At 41.3% G+C, this 21,565-nt stretch overlaps 1 long non-coding RNA gene across 2 annotated transcripts; it reads left to right on the top strand.

The window, feature by feature from the left end:
* Positions 1–12,565, top strand: LOC125693907 (uncharacterized). Of its 2 annotated transcripts, XR_007377298.1 has the most exons (5): positions 1–1,956; positions 3,240–3,517; positions 4,833–4,881; positions 6,226–6,292; positions 7,164–12,565. It is a non-coding gene; the product is annotated as an uncharacterized LOC125693907 (long non-coding RNA). The 2 variants fall into 2 exon arrangements; XR_007377297.1 differs by lacking the exon at positions 6,226–6,292 and having other exon boundaries at positions 3–1,956.
* Positions 12,566–21,565: the final 9,000 nt, after the last annotated feature.

Genomic DNA, 21,565 nt, shown 5'->3' with positions numbered 1-21,565 from the left:
CATAAAAGATAGGCTTCTACTTACTATTTTAGTCTGGCCTGTACTATGTAGAAAGCCAGATTAAATCATCATAATATTCCCTTCTAGCCTTAATCTACATGTGATTAAAAACATGTTACGTAGTTACCTGTTCCTATAGAGATGACCATCTCCACCCCATTCAAGTTGATATTTTCAAGCCATCAAATGAAACTAGCTGAGACAAAGTGTGCTTGATGAAACTGCTTGTGTGACATCTGCAAATCACAGCTGTGTCTGTGGGGATGTCAGTAAGTAAATATTGAGGCTGAAATCCTAAAACACAACAGATACACAGCCAGCATGGTGTCCCACAGGTGGGTGCAGGCGTGCCATGCACTGGAAGGGACAACCAACCCTTCAGGCCTTTCCTGTATTCCACCGTCCTCCATGAATATTGAAGATGGAATTTTTTTTTACACATTTATAGTAGCAATCACGTGAACCCGAGCTCATTTTCACAAACAAAGCATGCCCAATCAACAGTCTCATTTTTTTTTTTCTGCCTAATGGATATTAACACAACAATTTTTGCAGAAAAGGTACAGGTGGGTTTCACACTCCTTCTGGGCCCCACAACAAAGACTTGCAGGTGTTTCCTATATCTTTGTGGTTATTTCTTTCAAACAGCATCTGTTGAAATGCATCTTGCCTCCTGCTTAAAATAACCCCATTGCTTGGCAATGCAGGGTGTTTGCCTTAGCCTTAACTGCCCACCCACGCTGAACATTTTATGTTATTTAGATCAACCAGGGGCACAATGAGAGTCTTTGACCAGCAAGACTTCCTTCAGAGTGGGAGGCTCTGAAGGGGGAAAGGTGACCTAGGGATGTGGTAACATTTTTCACCTCCACTTCTCTTTCCAGTCGGGCAGCCCCGTCATAGTTGGCACCGACCGCGCTACCACCTGCCGCCTCCTCAGCGTCCCAGCAGAAATCCACACAAAACCTGGCTTGTCTTTGGGTAATTCCACTTGTAAAGTAGAAGCAGCTCACTTAAGCATTGCGCACGGCATCTTATTAAGCACCTCGTGATATGTAAAATTAAGACAACTGAAAGAAAATTTCTGAAAATGCGTCTCTATACTTTGTGACCACAGCTGACTTGTATCTGGTGAGGTTTCCTGGGTCGTGAGTCCATAGTTCCCATAACCTTTTGGAAAATGTCTGATTTAACTTTATTTTGCTTCAATAATAACTACTAATGTTGTGTTAACCAATCAAAAGAAAACAAGTGGTCAAAGCAAGACCTAGAAAAACAGATCCAGGACAATATAGATAGGTTGAACATGATTTGGTTCTGAATGCTCAGCATGAGCTATAACTAATTATGACTAAAATCCCCTGGGCAAACTGATCTAGATGTGGTGTCCCTATTCATTGCAGGGGAGTTGGCCCTTGGAGGTCCCTTCCAACTCTAAAGGTTCTATGATTATGTGATTCTAATTCAGACATGCAAAGTGGTCTGGGAGGGAACTGGGAGTCAGGAGTTAAGGCTAGGCACTACAAATCTACCTCAATCTGTGAATTTCATTGTAGGAAGAGCATTAGGTTGTTTTAGTTTTTGTTTTTTTTTTCCTAATTTCTTTTTTATTTCTTTTTAGGGTGTTTTTGTTGTTGTTGTTATTGTTATTGTTGTTTTTTTCCTTTAAGATATGATTTAGACACCACTGGGAGTTACTTGGATGTTGCCTTCCAAATTGAGTGCTTTTATTTTTTTAATACTGTAGTGGAAATGCTGAGTCACAGCTTGAAGCAGTGATTGAGCACCTGGTGGGAAGGCAGGGCCAACCCAGGGGAGCTCAGGTGCATGCAATGCAGCTAAATGACCAGAAGGGCTGGAGCCAGGATTCACCCCTTCCCAGCCCTCATTTAAGGGCTGGCAGTGGAAACAAGAATATCTTCCTGGAGGTTTGTGCCTACCTAAGGCTTTGCAAAGGTAAGCAGAATTTAATTTTTCTTTCTCTTTGTTTTTGTGTCTATGTCTGCTGCATTTGGGTTTGTTCTGTGTTTGCTGTAGTCAAGTTATTGCTACTCTGCTATTATTGCTGTACTTTCCATCACATTATAGCATTACAAATATCATCATGTGTTGGATAGGCCAGCACTTGCCAAACTAGCCAGTTCCTTCAGAAGCAGTGCCCAAATTCAGGCAGGACCTCACTAGCACTTAATTGCTCTTGGAAAATAAACATTTTACCTCATATTTTCTATGCTCTGCCTAACAGCATGGTAAGTTCTGCTTCTTATGCATAAAGAGAGATTAACGAGTGCTTTAGTACCCACCCTGTCTTCAGATAGCCCTCTATAAATAGGTGGGAAGAATTGCCCCTTGGTGTCTGCCTCTTTGCCTAGGATAGGTAGTTTGTTGGAAATAGATTTCTAACTTTTAAATAGTTAATGCTTGATGAAGCAAGTTCCATCTTTACTGAGTAATTTTAAAAGTTTTATCAGTTTGAGCAGTCCAGAGGAAAGAGCACTGGTAACTATGACATCTACCAGCATGCTCCAGACCTGGAAGAACAATACTACAAAATTTCCCTAGAAAAGTAATCCAAAGGGATTTTTTTCTTTTCCCTTATAACTGGCTCAGATAGGAATTTTATTTTTGGTATAATAGATTCCTTGAAGTGTACAGCTCTGCAGAGCATATACTTGTTATTTTGACTTAAAAAAAATAAAAATAAATAAATTGTATTTGACTCATTATCTGCTGCTTGGAATTAGCAGACCTGGAAGACTCAAGAATGAGGGATTTTAACTGGGATGTTACATATAGGACTTCTAAATTCTCAAACTCTTCTATAATTTTCAGAATGGTAGTGCAAATAATAGAAGCTTAATAAGAGTTGATGTAGGCAGCTACCATGTTATCAGGTGCTTATAACCTCTGTGTCCATATTCATGAAACTGGATGCATTAATGGCACTGTGCCCCAGAAGGGTAAACTTTGGTATTTTGTGTATCCTCAGATATTATTTATTAATAAAGACTAAAATAATTGGAATAGATGTATTATGATAGATTAATGAATAGCATTAATCTTTTCCTCATGACTACCTTGGTCTTCATGAAACACACTTCTGAAGATGTTTCTCTTTCTTTTTTTTTTTTTTTTTTTTAAACATCTCAGGCCTAAGTATTTTAAGGATTGTACTTGTACTTTCTTCATACAAGGCATTTAGTAGCTTTTTAAAATGTCATTTTATTCACAATGTACAGGTCAACTGCATTTAAATAACTGCTAGATAAACTGCCCACAACTTGAAATGAATGCTGGATGAAAAACACAGCATGTTCTACTCCCTTAAAGTTGTTCTGCATAATTTTTAACCAAGTTTTGGATGGAAGAGGTGAATTATTGCACAGCATACAACTTTGGGCCACACACTCAATGCTGCCACCCATAAACACCTTACCTCATCTTGAAGGACTGGTGACACAAGGCTGTGCCCGACATCATGCAGGGCTGTGTGATGACTGATTCCAGTGAATGAAAGGTAATGTTCATAACCACAGGCTCTTGACCTGGTGGTGACCCACTCGCTCTCCTTTTAAGAGGCTTCTATGGAGGGGGGGGGAACCCACACCAGAGCACTTGTTTGGGTAGTTTTCTGAGAGGCAGGGGAATTTCATTAGCCTTGAAAGAGATTTTCCTGAATCTAAGTAAGGTTCCTACATTTTTTTGGATTCATTATACCTTTGTAGTTAAATTAACCAGAATGGCTTTCAGATGCCTATGTAGTCATTCAGGAACAATAGTGGCCATTCTGTCCTGAGATGCACTAAAAACATGGAACAGCTCTTTCTGTAGCATGGAAGCAAATGTAGTGCTGGAGTGGTCTGGATGAACACAGAAACACTTGGAACAATATAACCCAGGGGTTACCTCAGTCATCTCAAACACTGCAAATCTCTCCTGGATAGCTGAAATTGGGAAAACAGCACAAGACAAAGGAACTAAAGAACTATAAGTGGGAAAGTTAACTCGGGTGAAAAATAAATCCAGTAAGAGATTATGGAACTGAATTGACTGCAAAGTCAGATGGTTTAAACTTCACAGATCTCACTGATGGAACAACAAACAGAAGACAAAGTGTGGGAAATGTACAAATTAACACTGTTGGAATGTGAAGTGAAAGCAGGTACCCGAAGGTGGTAGAGTCCCTGAAAGGGCATTTCTACACACATTCCCTTCAGAGGAAATCCTATTGTTATTTCTGAGTGAGTCAGCCAGGGCTTATTTCACAGAATGAGCACATGTGTTTCAGAAAGCCTTTCCAGTGTGATGCAATGAAGATGGAGCAATTGGGCTGATGGGCACCAGCTGGGGGCTGGGCAGTGCCTTGGTTCTGCCATGCGAGGCTCCTGCCACCCAGCAGCTGCATCGGCAAGGTGTTTGTCTCTGGGGTTTATGCTTTGACTGATGTGTGCTAAGAACAGAAGGTCTGTATTTAGGAGAGTAGGAGACAGAAAAGGAATTAAGTGAAAGTGTAAGGATTCAGGGGCTTACAATGCAGGTTTAGAGATGAGAAAAGAAAACACAGAAAGACAAGAAAATTCCTCAACATGTTAAAACATATCAAAAGATCTATATGAAAAGGATACACAGCCATTGCATGGCTCGAGTTGGCCAATTTGTTCAGACTTTGATAAGAACAATGCTGCTTCAGTAATACAAAAAGCATGTTGTCAACTGCTATTGAAACTGGCCTACCTGAGAGTTCATACTCGGGTCTGAGAAACTGTGGCTATGTTTTTTTGAAAAGCAGTGTTAAGGGAATGGTGGCAACCACCTTGTGTCTTTCCTTCCAGGGAGGAGGTATCAAGGATGCTGAAGAAGGAATGTACCACTTGTCTGCAGGTCAGGATGCATTAAGTGACCACTTGGTGGTCCACAGTATGATCTGGGACAGAGGAACCACATAGGGAGCAGAAAGATAGAAACATGCTTCCCTCCATTCTCTACAGCTATACAAAAAACAATAAACCCTTGAACATCCTCCAGTGACAAAAAAAAAAAAAGTGAAGTACTGTTACAATAGTTGGGACAGAGAAAAGATGGGTTGTAAAGAGATATAGTATGAAAAGAAATATATGTTTTCACAGGTAACGTTACACATACATACTTTCCCCAATTGTTTTTAATTTGATCTCAATTAATTATGTCTAGTCTCCCACCTGTCAGCCGTGAAGACCAATGTACTCCATCAAAGTCTTTTAACTTTGTGAAGAACACATTTCTGAGCAAGTCCTCTCCATAATATTTCGTTTATGTTGTGTGGCACCTTAAGCAATGCTTTGTGCTTTCCTGAATTTGGAGCTTTGTGAACAGAATGCTTGAACCTGCAGATGTTCACCCTCCTGCAATTGCTGGCCTCTACTGCAAATTCTTGTTGCTCTTTTGTCCTTGGGAAAGGCCTTAGATATACAGGCTTATCTTAGTGATTTAAACACAGCTACCTATGGATGTGATGGAATTCTTTTATTAGCAGTCTCCTAGTTAGGACTAGATGGATATCTAAGAGAAATGTTATAGCTCAAAGAGAGAGAGGTGCTTGATGCAGAAATTACAGGGTCAGATTCAAAGGCTGGTGTTGTGTGGGAGGTCAGGCAAGGTGAGCATGTACTTCCAACCACTGCATCTGCACTATAAATTTCAAAGCTGTCTGTAAAACTAGGAAATGCACAAGGAACTTAATGCAAAGTGTTTACCTTTCCTTTTGTCTGAAGTGTAACCCAGCATTTTGCCTTTCCATCACATCACTGGGAAAGGAAATTAATTTCCCTGCTCACTAGTTATACTGAAATTATTTAAAGCAAATTCTCAGCTACCACGTACTTGATCATAGAAACTTTCTTAACCCCAAAGCTCTCTTGTTTCAACACTTTTCTCCAACAAGAATTCCACCAGAAACAAAAATTATTTCTGTTTCTTACCTTTCAACCCAGGACTCCCTATTCAGCTCTAAATGCACTCCTAGGGGAGAAAATTTCCCTCTCCTTTTTTTTCCTTTAGACAATTACCTGTTTTCATCTGGTCTTTCTTAGCCTTGATCCTGAAAGGAGCAGGTTCACACAGTGCTCAGAGTATCACCCTACACAGAAGGGTAGGCCTGAGTTTGTTATATCCTCAGAGAAAGGATGGAGCAGATACATATATGCATAACACAGACAATATTGATATTATTTATATCTCTTTGGGCAGAGTCTGGACAGAAGAGAAAGGGACAGTAGAAAATGGGTCCACTTCATCTCACTGGACGTGTTCAAAGGTGATAACAAAGGCTGAATGAACTAGGCTGCTGCTCTCCCCACCTACAGCCAAAGACTGAATTTGGTGATGGCCTTCCTTGAGTAGAGCCAAGTGTGCTCCATAGCCTAGACTGTCAGCCCAAAAGAAATGCTGTGAGTTTTCTAGTAGTGCAGTAGCTTCTTATAACTTCTTTTACAGTGAGGATAGTGAGGCACTGGAACAGGTTGCCCAGAGATGTGGTTGATGCCCCGTCCCTGGAGACTTCCAAGGCAAGGCTGGATCAGGTCCTGGGTAACCCGATCTAGCTGTGCTTGTCTCTGTTCATTGCAGGGGAGTTGGGCTAAATGACCTTTTCTAGTCCCTTCCTACTCTGAGGACTCTATGATTCTAAGTCCTATAGACAAATCTTCCAAACATGAGGCAAGGGGACTGTGTGCCACTGTGCAGAAAGTGTAGGATCACAGCATGCTGGGTCTCGTCGTACAGTCATGTCTGAAACTTAAGGAAGCTGACAAAGAGAAGGAAAAAAGCACTTTACAAAAACACAAGTCTCAAGGTTTGTAACAAACTGAAGAAGTGCCAGGTTATTATGAAACAGAAGAGGCTGAAAAATAATCACAGATCTGATACTTGCAGTATCTAGAAAAGAGCACGTTCAGAACGCGGCACTGGGTTGGGGGAACTGGAGACTGAAATCGTATAACTAAACAAAAATGGAGTCATACTGGCTACCTGCAAAAAATACAACTGTAATGCAATCTTGGGAAGTGCGAGCTGCAAGCTGAGCGAGCTCAGAGGGGGTGGAGGTGGCTGCCCAGATTTCCTAGCACTGCGCCTTTATGAGCTGAGCACTTCACTGAGCGTGTTTTCTTTCGTATTTATTTTCACAGAATCAGCCTGATCTCACGTTCCAAGAATGAAACCCTGGCATGGAAGTGGCATATCTGCTAGTTAATGTCAACATTTGATGTGCAGTCAGAGAGCAAACAGGATTTCATATTGTGGTAAAAAATGGAAATACTATTCGCTTTAATTCTAGTTTCTTCGCGTCGGATGTATTAGGAGTCTCATAAAATAGTAAAAGAATTTAATTTTTACTTGCAATTATAAGAAGCAATATATATATATAATACAATGTACCTACTTCTGCAAGTACAAACAATATGTAAAATCTAGTTAGTAATGGATAGCTTGAAACATCCTTTGCAGAAAGCATTATAATAAAAGACTTCAGTGACTTTGTTTAACACTCAGCTACTAAGAAGGGGAAGAGAACATTTGACTGTGAATGAACTTCCCTATAGCAAAAGGAAATTTCTCCCTGATTTACAAATAGGCACGGAGAGACTAAGATATCATGTACAGTGGGTGCAGCTTGCTGTCCAGCTCTCACCAGCCATGTGTAGAAAGCAAATTAACCCATGTGCTTTATTGTCCTCCAGTCTTCTGGACAAGAGATCACAGGAGATCATGTTTCAAACAGTGATGTCCCAAGTCTGGGAAGTGCTGAGCAATGGGACTCTCACTGCTGTAGGAAGGCAGTGCTCAGAACCGCAGGATAGTCCTGGGCTCCCAGGGACAATAATGAATGACAACCATCGCTGGCACAGCACTTCTGTGAGTCTCAGAGCAGAAACACCTGCCACATATCCCACCCTGGCAGGGAAATGGAGCTGGTGACCTAGCAATCTTTTCCACCTCTAACTTCTGGGTCTTTATGAATCGTCAGTCACACCTAGGTGAGATATCACTATAAAATCTCAGTCACGTAAGAGAGCTGGCAGAAAGCTTTGGCTTTCTGCAACTCTGTGCAACTCTGTGGTTTTATGCTTAGATGTGTCCTAAATACTGAGAACGAAGTAGACTTTCAAGCATCAGTGTTGACAGTTGCTTTCAGAGATGTTCAAACAAAATCCAGTCACATAGACAGCAAAACCAGTTGCAGCACTAACATGGCTTTTTTTTCTTTTAAAAAGAAAGCCATCCCTATCCAAACACACCTGTGGTGTGGAGTGACTGATGCAGCTCTTTTTCAAGAGGCTGGCATAGTTCTTTATAGACTCATAAACCCATGGAAGCATTTTGGTTAGAAAAGACCTTCAAGATCATCAAAGTCCCACTGTCAACCTCACCTACCAAGTGCCACCACTCAACCACGTCCTTTAGTGCTGCAGAATATCCTCAGAGCAAACTCGAGCGCTGTGCCCAGTGCCAGCTCTATACTTGGGTCAGTGACAATGATTGACTTCAGATTATGGGGGCATATGCCTGGTTGCTGTCATCTTAACACTGGGGCAGAGCTCAGTCTTCAGTACATTTTTCTACACAGTATGTTGTGTTGCAGTTGGAAAGTTTCTTTCCTTCTTCTCCTCTTCTAAAGTCATGCAGCGGGAAAAGAAAACATGGGAAACCGTGTCTTCAAATCATACACCTATACTTCATCTTGCTGTATAATCATCACAGACATTTGGTGGTGAGCTGTACTGTATCTGCGTTTTGTCTGGAGTTTGGAAGTGGTTTTAACGATTTAAATCGCGGTGAAGAACAGGGCCACTCAAAATGCAGAGCTGGAAAGCAGAACCGCGTCAGCATCTGAAGTATTTTAAAGTAGATTTTGGTCCAGGTCCCGCTCCACTGTGTCCTCATGTTGGGAAAGTATATTCAGAGCTGACATGTCTTTCCCAGGTGTTTTCTACTGGGACAAAGTGCAGAGAGTGCAGTTAATCATGAGTGCATTCAAGTGTCCTAAGGTCTTTGGGTGAAAGCTGTTAGAGACATTGAAAAAGTGTTTAATAATCACAGCCCCATGTCCTCAGCAGAGGCTTTTTGGGTTCACAAAAGTTCAAACACCTTTTAAGAAATTTAGGCCAAAATGTAAGCAGGCCAGAGCCATACAGCAGTTGTAATTGCAACGGGGACAACACTTTGCTGAACCATTTTCAGGATCATGACTACTTGCTAAGATACATGCTGAGTGTTGCTGCTTTTATAAACCACAGCAGGTTCAAAGGTACTCTGAGCAGTTTCCTATAGTTGACATAGAAAGATATACTTTTTTTTTTTTCCCAACTGTCTCACTTTTAAACAGTTTCAATTGGAAGGGCATATAACAATAATCCCCAAGAGGATTCAACATTGGGTCTTTCAATGGGCTGTCAACACATCCTGTTCTTTCTCATTTGCAATATATGTCACTAAAAACAAACTGGACATATAAGGTACCTGTTTTTTTTCAGCAAAATTATGACTCATGGATGAGAGTAAAAATACCCACAAGTTTTGTAACAACTATGAAAGCTGCAATCCCAGCTGAAAGGAAGATAATTTTTCTCTGCTCTCCATTTTCCTGCCTTTCTGTTGGTTCCTCAGACCATCTTTAGGGATAGCGTTGCTCACACAACACCGAACTCCATGCAACAGGCTGCTATTGTGCTAGAGCTCTGTATGGAGTGCTATGGCCTAGCAAGGGAGATGTGAAACTCACTAAAAAAAAAAAGTTGTATTTGTGAAATGCTTTTGGATTACATAAAAACATTGCAGAGGATTTTATTGCCCCTTGTTGTACCGGCTAAGAGTTACCCAAACCGTCCATAGATGGAAGAAGAAAGGTTTATCTACAGCTTTTGGAGTAGTTAGAAGGAAGATAGATAAGCAAACTTCTTGGTTCTCTAAGAAGTAGAAACTAAGAGCAAAAGGATGAGTACTATAGGGAAACCAACACACACATGAGGCCCAGTGCTCTCTCCTGCATTTAAATACATAAGCACTTGCAAGTATCATAGCTATGCACTATTTTACACCAACTGCACGTTTCTGGTTGGTATCCCTTTAGTGCGACAAGCTCCTTAGCACAACACTGAGCAATACCTCAGTGCTGGTTTGTTTCTGCCACAAACCAATTAAGTACTGAGAAGTTAATCATTAGCCGGCCAGTTGTGCACTGAGACAGACTCCCTTCTTTGTCTTACGGTGTTATTAAATGCCTTCTTCTTTGAAATGCCGCATAAAAGTGATAGATGCCCTTTCTTTACAAGTCAGCCATCCAGGCAAGCGATGTTTTATATAAGTTCAGCCAACAAGAGCCCTCCTTGTTTAAATATAGAAGCATAGGGCAGATAAGGCTGAGCAAACCACTGCTGCCATGAGCCTGGGCTGCAGATAGGGGCTGGGGGCCGGAGGGCACTGCTGCACCAGATTTCACCCAAGAATTACGGGGTGGGGAAAGGATACAATGCGAAAAACAAATTAGGATGAGGCCAAATGGTCATGTATATTTGCACTAGCACGATGGAAAGCTATCAGCATCTCCTAAGGACGTTTCATCGTTTTGAAGGGCAGTTTGGCATGGATACTGCCATGGAAACACACAGTTGTACAAGCAGATGAATGAACAGGGAGATGAAAAAGCAGGACTGAGTGAGACAGCAGAATGTTCCCCTTCCCAAACCACTGATCGTTTTCTCCCAGCAGCAATGCTTCCCTACATTTTTGCTAACTAGCTTTTACAAGGTAAAACTGGTGCTCAGGAGAATAATGCTCACTTTGTTTGCCCCTGGTGGAAACACAAGGCCGTCAAGGCAGGGCTCAGCTAATGTATAATCTATATTTACATGTTAAAAAAAAAAAACCACCCTTATTTAGGCTTTTGATTTATAATCCCTAGTTTTCATAAAAGTCACTCATTCCCAGTGAAAGAATGCAGAGTAGATTTATAGGATCTGTATTATGCCTTAAATCTTAATGGCATTTCTAAAGCACTTTTATGAGTCATCCTGAGAAATGCTTTCCCTCTATTTCCAAGACATTGTTGTGTAAAAACAGATCCAAATCTTTACCTTAAAAGCAAGATTATTTTAGCCAACCACGCTTGCATCAACTCCACTGCAATGCTAAACACTCTGTCTGCAATGTCTTTATAAGCCCCCATTTCCAAGGGTTCACAGCTTCAATGTAAAATGCACTTTGTACTATGTTTGATAAGTTCTTTAACCTACATGAGTGGTGAATTTGTTTTCACCATTACAGCCAAAATAAAATAAATCTTTGGAGGTATCTGTAGGAAGGAGCTGGTGACACACTGGAACAGGTTGCCCAAGGAGGTTGTGGATGCCCCATCCCTGGAGGCATTTGAGGCCAGGCTGGATGTGGCTCTGGGCAGCCTGGTCTGCTGGTTGGTGACCCTGCACATAGCAGGGGGAGTTAAAACTGGGTGATCACTGTGGCCCTTTTCAACCCAGGCCATTCTATGATTCTATGATAAAAGGCCTGATGCTGCGCCCTCCCCCTGTCCCTCACACCAGGTTCTTTGCTTTGAGATATGAAATACACAAAGCTCAGGTTCGATCAGAAGCAGCACCATCTGATTCCAAGTACATTAATCACATGCACACATACAGAAGTGCTGGCTGGGCATTAACAGTGCCATGCCAACTCTCAAACAGCTCTCTGTAGAGCCAATATCCTTTAGATGGAAATTTAAATGTGTTTTGAAGAAGTGAAGAGTTGAGTATCATAACACGGAATGGTACAGAAGCAATTTCTTAAACATTTTTTAGGAAGCCAAGCAGCAACTAGTTCATGCAAATATGCTATTGCAAACCATAAATACGTATGCTCACTGATGAGATGTTTCAGCAGGACTATTCCTGATACCAAGTGTACCATTTAGCAGATGTATCAGCAGAAACTAGGTCCTCAGTGAGTGACGAATTGCGTAGATCTTTGTAAAGCATCTATCCCCTTGTTAACAAACGTGTTGCATCTTTTGGAAGAGACCAAGAGAACTGACTCCAACTGACAGAAACAACAGTATGGGATCCAAAGGAGTAGCACCAAAGTCTTGTGAGCACACACCTGGCTGATTCCCCTTTGCCTTTGACTCTGTATTCATGGCTTTACAACTCATCACCTACCTCTGTTGTTGAAGCTGTCTCTGCACAGAATCCAGGATTGGATAGATTAGATAGAGAACCCTGGACTGGACCAAGCAGCACAATTTTGGGAGAAGTGGGAGCTAAGGAGGCAAGGGAGAGCCTGTCACCCACCCACCATCAGTCTACTATGGAAAATGCAACAGCAGATTGTGAATGAAGTTGTCCAACCTACAGCAGGTACAGTGATAGTCCAGAAGGAGGCAAGAGCTCCATGGGGGTGACCAGGCACCACACAAATGTTTCAGAACCTGGAAAAGATACAAGACACAAAAACAAGATCTCCATATCAATGTTTCTGGCATAGCTCTGTAAATTCTGCCTAAATGTCATTTTAGTTATGTAATTTTTTTTTTTTTTTTTTTTTTGGTCAGGAGTCTTCCAAATAACTTTTTTTTTTTTGCAACAGAAATGTGAACATATCAGAATCCATGTCATAATTCAGGCTAACCTTCCATATTTTATTTTACTTTTTTATCCTGAGATTTCAGTGTTTTCTTTATGATGAAAGAAATTGAAAAGGTTTGATTTTTGTTTTCTTTTTTGTTTGTTTTTAATGGTATTCTAAGCTATGTTATCTAACCTGAACATGCTCAAAATGAGTGGGAAATACTTGTGTTCCACACGGCATTATTGTATGCTATGTATCAGATACAACCAATAGAGAAAGACAAATAACCTGGGAACAGCAAACACTTGCAGTGAATTATGTTTCTGAGTATCCTGAATAGCATTTCAAAGTGCTCAGAATATTATCCCACTAAATCAAGTATTTACTGTGGATCCAGTCCTGCAGCCTCCATTCGTGTGAACAGTCCCATCCATAGTAAGAGGACTGCAGAGGTAAAGGCCGTTCCTGAGTACACATTTTCAGAATCCACTGTTCTTTCCTTACATGCTTTAAAATTAAAATTTTACATTTGCAATCACATTTTCTATGGCAAAGAGATTTTCAAACAGTCTCCGTTTCCCATCTGGTTAATCTTTACAGATAAGATCCATCATAAACACAGTCATTACGTTTTGGCAAACGTTTGGATTTTTTTCGATAGTTTTTCTTCGAGTCAAAAAATGAAATCATTATTTTAATGTCAAAGTAAGCAACAATCAAAGTCTTCAAACTATGCCATCACATTGTGATCCTTAGTATTAAAAAATACCTCTTCAAAGAATTTCTTAATTGACAGCCATAAAGCCTAATGACTTGTAGGTGTTAATATTCCTGCTATATTTGCATACATACATACATGTCACTCCTAAGGCCATAGAAGAGGTCAGCATCAACAAGCAAAGAAACTCTGAATTTCTACCTCTCATATTACCACCAGTAAATAGATACTGATATTTGTATATAATCTGTTAAGATAAATTCTAAAAGAAGAAAGAAAGAGAAGAAGAGGAGAAAACAACCCCCGGGGGTTTATCAACAGAGCTCAAATTACTTCCAGGCATCCAACGTCAATAATATACACATACTTATACAGGTACCAACACGAGACGTGATTATTCAGTATTCAGAGTTCTTGGCTTTGGTCAGCCAAACAGTTAAACAAGTGCTGAAATTGGAGTGTGTGAGGAGCCCTAGTGAAACATCAGATGATTGCCTGCCAACCACTTAAGGCTCTGCATACTGCTACTGCAGAGCGTGCTTTTGCTGCTATTCAGCTATTTTCAACGTTTGAAGTTAAAACACACATTGAGCACAGTTTCAGTTCTTTGTTACTCCACTGAAGCACGGGAGGTGGAAAAAAAACTTCAGAATTCTCCACTGCTGTCCCCAGTGCAGATCAGACTGTGATATCCATGGCCAAGACTGAAACTCATAGCAGGTAACCCATGGGAAGTGCGTGTTTATAGCCTCTAAAACCCCAATCTGCAATGGCGAAGGCAACCAAAGCCCTTAGGAAAGCTCCTGGAGTTTAGACACAGACTAGACTGCAGAAGCACTATCTTGCACTAAAACTCAGCTACTCTTTCATCCCAGCCTACTCAATGGACACATCAAACAGGCAGCTGTAAAGCACCCTCCAGGTAAGACCCCCTGTGAAATACTGCAAAGCAAGAATTCCTGTCTGCTGTCTTCATCAAGCGTCCCGCCAACTACTCGCTTTACCTTCCAGAAATGCTTATTATTAGATGGAATAGGTCCATCAGAAGAGGTTGGATAAATCCTCTCCCAAAACAGGGAGCCATCCAGCAACAAAGTACTGCCTCCAAAGACAGATGGTGGAGGGCCACATCTTCTCACAGAAACAGAGGAGTGTCAAAGGCCACTGTTCTTACATTTATCTCATCATTACAAATAACCAGAGTCAAGTGCCATAACATGCCAGTACCAAAGCTTTTCCTCATAAGGTCAGAGGAGCAGGCTGCCCCAGAGGCTGTGCTGTCTCCACCCTGCGAGTTTTCAACACCAGACTGCACAAAACCCAGCTGCAGTTTCCAAATGACCATTGTAATGAAATATTGTATTTTCAAATGCATATTTTATAGAAGCAGGAAATGTTTTTCACCTTCGTTCTTTCCACTAGCTCAGGAACATGCTTTTTCCCTCTTAGCAAAAGCTTTTAGCAGTTGAGATGTATAATCTGTGTGGAGGAGTTTACGGCTGCGCACGGCATAATGCCTGGATGTCAACTGAGACTCAAAAAGCAATGTCTTTTCAGCTGCACTAGACGATGTATTTGATACAGACAGTAAGCACATTTAATGCAGACAGAAAATTGTATTGTGGGAGGCCATGAGAAGCCAGCCTTACTCTGTTGCCCTTGGACAATCAACCTACGCTGTTCTTAGCATGTGTGTGTCTTTCTTTAAAAAAGCCTTGTCTGGTGTAGGTTACAAAATTTGCTCTGGCATTTATTTTTTTTTTACTTCAGGACGCCAAATGACAAAGATATTATCACACATCATGTTGGTTTGGCTCTGAGATTTAGTATGTGTCTTGTTCTTAGTCTAGCTTTTTCTTCTTTGTCAGGCTTATGTTATCCAACTGGAGACTGTTCACCAACCTCAATAGACATGTCTACATGCTGATTCACTAAGTCACATATATTTGTAAATGTATTAGCTGGCAGCTAAGAAGTTTTTCTTGATCACAAAGAGCTGAACATTCTCCTAGCAGAGATAATTAGCATGGACAAGTAGGGGCAGGCTATCAGCTACAGACACAGAAATGCATATTACTTGTTGAAGCACGAGTTACTCTTGCTCTTGAATTGCATTATCTCATACATTCCTCTCTTGAAAGCTTCCTTTTATTAAGTATATACCATGTATGCCTTAAAGCTAGCACTCCCTTTTTGGCTTGATCCAATTTGGAGTATGGATAAACCACTTCAGAGAAAACGTCTGGAGATGATGAGAATAGTATTGGCTAATGCCTTGTGCTCCTGACCTTCACTTCATATCCCTGTGCTGGCTCAAAGTCTGTTGATCTGGTTACAGGATCACAAGCAGATGTTGCCAAAGTCTTTTCTGATTTACTGAGTCAGCAACTCAAGGTGTAATAAGGTTTAAGCCTGAGACTCCATCCCAACTGCTGAAGGAAATGAGGGGAGAGAGAGACAGAGGCCAGAAAGGGGAACTTCAGTTAGGAATGACAAGAAAACAGGACTTCTGAAGAGTCATTACATTCAGAAAACCAAATGTTATCTGTGAATTCCTCCCCTCCCCCTGCAAAGAAAAGAAAGTAGCTGGGAAGCAAAAACTTCAGGCCATGTACTCACATGGTGGTCAGGTGCTCACAGGAACATGGGACTGCTGGGCTGCCCATTTGGCTTTGGTGTCTTCACCTGACTGAGTTGCAATCCTAAACAAGACAGTCTCATCATAAGATCTGCCTTTGGAATCAGATGCATTGCTATGAAAAAAAAAAAAAAAAAAAAAATCAGTCCAAAAAACCCTGCATTTTCTTATCAAAATGAAATATTTTTTCAACTTTCATCTGCTGACCTGCCCACTCCAGCTGAGGGTTACAGAAGAGAAGACTCTCCCTGGACCATGAGATCCAGCAAACATCTCTTAACAGAAGTACAGGCTCATGGAGTGATCAGAAGTTACTTATTTCCAGTACATAACATAAAAGGTATTAACTTGTATTGAATCATAAATTGAGCTTACATTTCACCACTGATACCCATTAGAAAGATAACAGGTCACGTTATTTGTTATGTCTAGAAAGACCATCAGAACTGCTGCTAAGGACAGGTTGGAGTGATTACTTTCTATCAATTAGCAGCATGTGGTATGTTCTAAATGTCGCCTAGTCTAGACTTTTCTGCTTTGGGTAGATAACACAGCTGATCTCACACAAGACTGTTTGATGAGAGTCTTCACAGAAAGAATCACTGCTGTGGGAAGTTCAGAAATGATTTTCAGGAGCTGAAATACAATCAGAATGAAAATCTCAGCTCAGCTCTGGGACCGACAAGGGTAAAATGACACCTTCCTGAAGGCACATCTAAGTGGGGAGAAACCCGCAACGCTTTGGTAAAACTCAAACGCAGTGCTTCAGGGGGAGGCTTCCACACCCCACTGTGCCTATGGAACAGGGCCATGAGCCAGTGGGGACAGGGGAGCAGGGTGAGTGGCACAGCTCCTCCAGCCCACAGCCCCACTCAGGTGGGACCTGGCCAATGCCCAGCATCCCTCTGTTGGATCTGACACACAGAGATGCCCTTGGCTGCTCTCTGATGAATGGTGAGGAGCTGAAGCCAGGCTGATTCAAGCTGGAAACACAGCTTTTTTATTTTTATTAATTATTTACTTTTAGCAGAAGCTGTGATTTTAAATAAGGATCTAAATCTGCATTGGGTATCTTCCTAAAAGATGACCTCCTGCAACTGTGGGGCAGATGCAGAAACACTGTGTCCTTAAGAATGTATTAATCTCAAATACAAACTTCATTTCCATCGTATCCCACTGTCCAGAGATGTCAGAAATCAGTTTAATTGCATAGACTGTCAAGACTCCCTGGGAATTATATACTTTTTTTTTTTTTCTATCTCAGACAGAATCATCTTCACATTGAATAATTACTGCCAGAGCTGAATCAGAAACTGCCAAAGATGCAGGAAAGAATCCAACATTTTTCTGCAAATATTCACAGCAAATATGAATTCCCTTCCCTTTCCTTTTTCCTTTCCCTTCCCTTCCACCACAACCCCTTTCACTTCATTCCCTTTGAATAACTAACCACGAATGAATTTAGTGAGGGAATGGTACGCAAGAAATCTTTGGGCAAATCCTCAGCTGTTTCAATTGGCTGCAGTAAAGCTACGCTCAGTTACATCCTGAAGATGCACCAGAGTGGATGTGAAAAGCTCTCTTGGAGATTATTCACCTCGTATGAAAGCAACTGTTCCCATCAGCTATCTCAGCTTAAAGATTTTGGTTATTGAGTCAGGGGACGGAACAATGGTATGGGATTGAGCCCAAGCAATTAACTCTTCCCTCAACTCTATTACTGAATCCTGAACTGGAATCCCACAGAGAACCTGTAACAATCTTATTCAGATCAAAGCCCCTACTTTTTAAATAATGAGAAGTTTGGAAAACAAAATCAAAGAGCAGCCTATGATTCACACGCAGAAATTTTATAAAAACCACAAAAACAAAAGGCCCTTAATTGAGGCCTTTCAACCCAACCAAGTATTCATTCTGAGATAATTACTGCCATAAAACCCTCTGCCACGGAGACACCGACTAGAAAAAGTTTGAATTGCACACAGAACTTAAGGAAAAAGGTGGCTGGGATCTAACCCTGCTGAGACCTGAAAAGAAGGAAAAGTTCTGGGGGGAACCAAGCCTTCAGTGCAAGTCATTCCTCTGTAAAAACATGTCATCATTGAGAAGACTATTCAAGAAAAGACTGGGGAAGATTTGCCAGGAGCAAATCAGGTACTCTTATAAATAAGAAACAAATGGCAACGCACATCACATGAGTAAAGTGCCATGAGTAGCATCAAACATTATCTTCAAGAACAGATGAGTCAACAGCCGGCAATGCAACTGATTAAAACAAAAATTAAATTGTTTCTAATTTGTGGTGCATGAAGTGCTACAGCAAAAAAAAAAAAAAAAAGAAAGAAAAAGAAGGAAAAAAAAAGGGAAGGTCTTCTACTGCTGGGATTCCTCTGTTCTTTCAAGCTACAATAGGTTCTGAGGTGCACAACATCAAAACTGTCACTATTCTTTGCTCCAGTCCTGCCTGTTTGGGCACCTCACCAAAGATGAGGGCAATTCTTGGAGCAGTGCAATGCTCAGTCCCTGCTGTAGTCCTGCTTCACAAATAGTTTGGTTTTGTGGTTGTTGGCCAATATCTGAAACGATAGGATTTCCAGACTGAAAGGGATCCACCAGAACCACCAAATCCAACTCCTGTTCACTCTCAATGTACTGATTGAGAAGCTTTAGACTGACAAAAAAAGTACACTTATGAGGTTCTCCAAAGATTATTGATTATTACTGCTACGGACTTTCAGATGAAATGGCTTTAACATAACTTTTACTGAAAATTCTGTATGACAGAGAGCTATACTAAACAGGAACTACTTCTCTCAATATAGATATACTTCACAATGGTTGCATGGTTAGTCAAACATCCCTACAAACAAATACAATTGCTGAAATTTTGAAATAAAACAATTATGGCCCTCTTATTTTCTGATCAAGTCAATGATTTATTTTGAAAGACAGATACGTAGTTAACATACAAAGAGGCACCCCTCCAAATATTATGTTTGGTTCCTATAAAAACATTCCTGCTGTAGTAGGGCCAAAAATACATGCAATCTATAAAATATCTTTTTTTTTTTTTTTTTTTTTTTTTTTTGCTTTTTTTCCCTCCTTTGTGATATTACGATCAGTATTCTGCATATTATGCTAGGTTATATGGGTAGGTCCTGACTGATGCAGCCCAGCCCTGCGCCCAGCTTTGTTGCTGGATCACAACAGAGGCTGAGAGAAGGAAGTTCATTCCTTAGACCTTTTTGTAAGATGAAAGCTATGAAAAGACTGCATCAGTGAACCCAGGACAGCTTTAGGAAAGAGCTCCCCTGACATCATCCATTTACATCATCTTTGTTTATGCAAGCAATTTATTATTCTCCTGGGGTGCAACTTCTGTCAGTCTGAGCTGGCTTCAGACTAGATGTGCAAGTGAGAGATTCAGCAATACTCATTGCTCAGAGCATCTCACTGCCTCCTCAAGGTCGTGGGCAAACAAGTGAGCACCACCACAGAAAGATGAAGTGAAACTAGGCAACCTGTTCCAGTAGTTGTGAGAGTAATTTCAACGTGGGACTCATCATGGGCTTTCTCACAGCTATCTACCATGTTAGCTAAAGAATTCCATCTAGCAAATGAGATGCTTTGTATTAAGTGCAAACTTCACCATAGACACCAACCACTGAAAGCTCCAAGGGGATACACACGTGGTCCAAAGAAACCATGTCCTTCGCTGAGCTGGTGGATATATCTGATTCTCTCTTGATTTGAGCATGCAGGGGTGGATTCCTGCTGAACTGCTCTGAATTCAGATCTGTTTCAGGTAGGGCTGGAAGTGTCACTACCTGGATGTGGGTTGGATGAGAGGCAGCTCCGGCTGGGTTCTCTGTGAAAAGGATGACACCATGTAGCCAGGAGACACACAGCAGGGTGCAAGAGTTAGGAAACTATACAAACAACAACAATATTCATAATAGATTGATTAAGGATATCTGTTGTTCAAAACAGACGGCCAGTTGTGCTCCCAATGCTTCTTGCTTACTTAAAAACGCTCAAATCATACTGAAACTCACAGCCAGCTATTTGCTATGCACCAGAAATGCCCATTCCAGCAGTGCTGAGGTATGTAAATCTCAAAACGGTCAGAAAGAACTTTTCCTGTTGTAAATTTTCTGTGCTCTTTTCTTCCTCCCACACACACAGAATCAGCTTCTGTGATCCACGGTGCTTCGCAGGAGCGCTGCCAGCATTATGCCGTGGGTTATTGGCATAAGCATCCTCTGATTCTCCAGGTCAGTGCAGAAACACTGCTTTCAACACCTGAACAGAGCACACGCTTGCTGTGATTTCTGTGCTCAGTATTTTCTTGGAAGCAAAATCTCCCCTTTATTGTAAATAATGGATGATTAAGAAACAGTTGTTCAACACAGAAACAGACCAAACTAGACTGGGCTACAGCCAGCCACCTGAATGTAACAGATCTACCTGTCTGCATTAGAGGCAAGGTAATGCTTAACATTGTACTTATCATGCATTTTCAAGCATTTACTTATCAAGCCAAAGCAGATTTCAAGAGAGGGTTAGCCTGGTGCTTAAGCTTATCCCAATCTCCAACTTCTTATCGCATTATAAGAAACCTGGCTGTCCTCAATATCCTCCTTTTCTCCCTAGCAGCCTGCAGCCAGTCGTAAATCACACCGAAATCAGCTTGTCCTGCCTGGCTGGTTCCTTAGGGCTGCCCCACTTCGAGGACAGAATTAGGGGTAAAATGCAGCACGCCCCTTGGAACTCATTTTATCGCTGTGACTGTCCCCATTCCCTGAGCTCTGCTGCCCTCTCCCGTATGAACTGGAAACTGATGGTTTGAGAAATTCTGGGAGGGTTTCAATGAAATACCGCAATCTCGCGGCTTCCGGAGGGGATTTAGTTCTACCCTGAGGAGGGGACAGGAGTTGGAGGATGAGCAAAAATAAAGCTGGGAAGGGGAGATGGTGAGAGCTTCTGAATGGAGAGAGGGGAGAGTAAATATAATAATAATAATAGAAAACAAACATAATAGTAAAATATATATATATATATATATCCAGCCACCAGTCTGTATCTGTGAGGGAGACATCCAGTGAGACAATATAAAAGTAGGCTAGCTTATCTACACTGCCTACTTACACCACCTCTTGTGCTGACAGGTTAGAGGCACGCTGCCACAAAACAGTGGAATTTTGAAGAAAAACAAACATTTATAAAACTTCATTGAAAATGAAAACGTGGCGGAATCACAAAGAGAAGAATGCCCTTTGCCCCTAGTTCTGTGGTGAGGAATTTGCCTGCAAAGCAGTCCAAAAGAATAAACAGATGATTTTGGTTGGGTTCAAAGAACGCCTCTTGGCTTTTGGATGAGATGGTTGTGGCATACAATAATCATGTAAAAGCTGTATGTTAGCCCAGTCCTACTAGGAGCAAAAGCTGCTACCAGAAAATATTGCATTCCGGACCGGGCGATCGCTGACAAATCGCCTTCCTGCTCTCCTGGTGTTGGAAGGCTGCTTTTTTCTTGCCATGCATCTCGGCTTGGTTTTAATCAAAACCAGGCATAAGTTGGGAAAGTGGAAAAAGAAAGCAGATGTTGAGGTAAA

The sequence above is a fragment of the Lagopus muta genome, chromosome 5 (genome assembly GCF_023343835.1).
Source record: "Lagopus muta isolate bLagMut1 chromosome 5, bLagMut1 primary, whole genome shotgun sequence".
Taxonomy (NCBI): domain Eukaryota; kingdom Metazoa; phylum Chordata; class Aves; order Galliformes; family Phasianidae; genus Lagopus; species Lagopus muta.
Note: the sequence above shows the minus strand (reverse complement) of the source record. Positions and strands in the feature narration are given on the sequence as shown.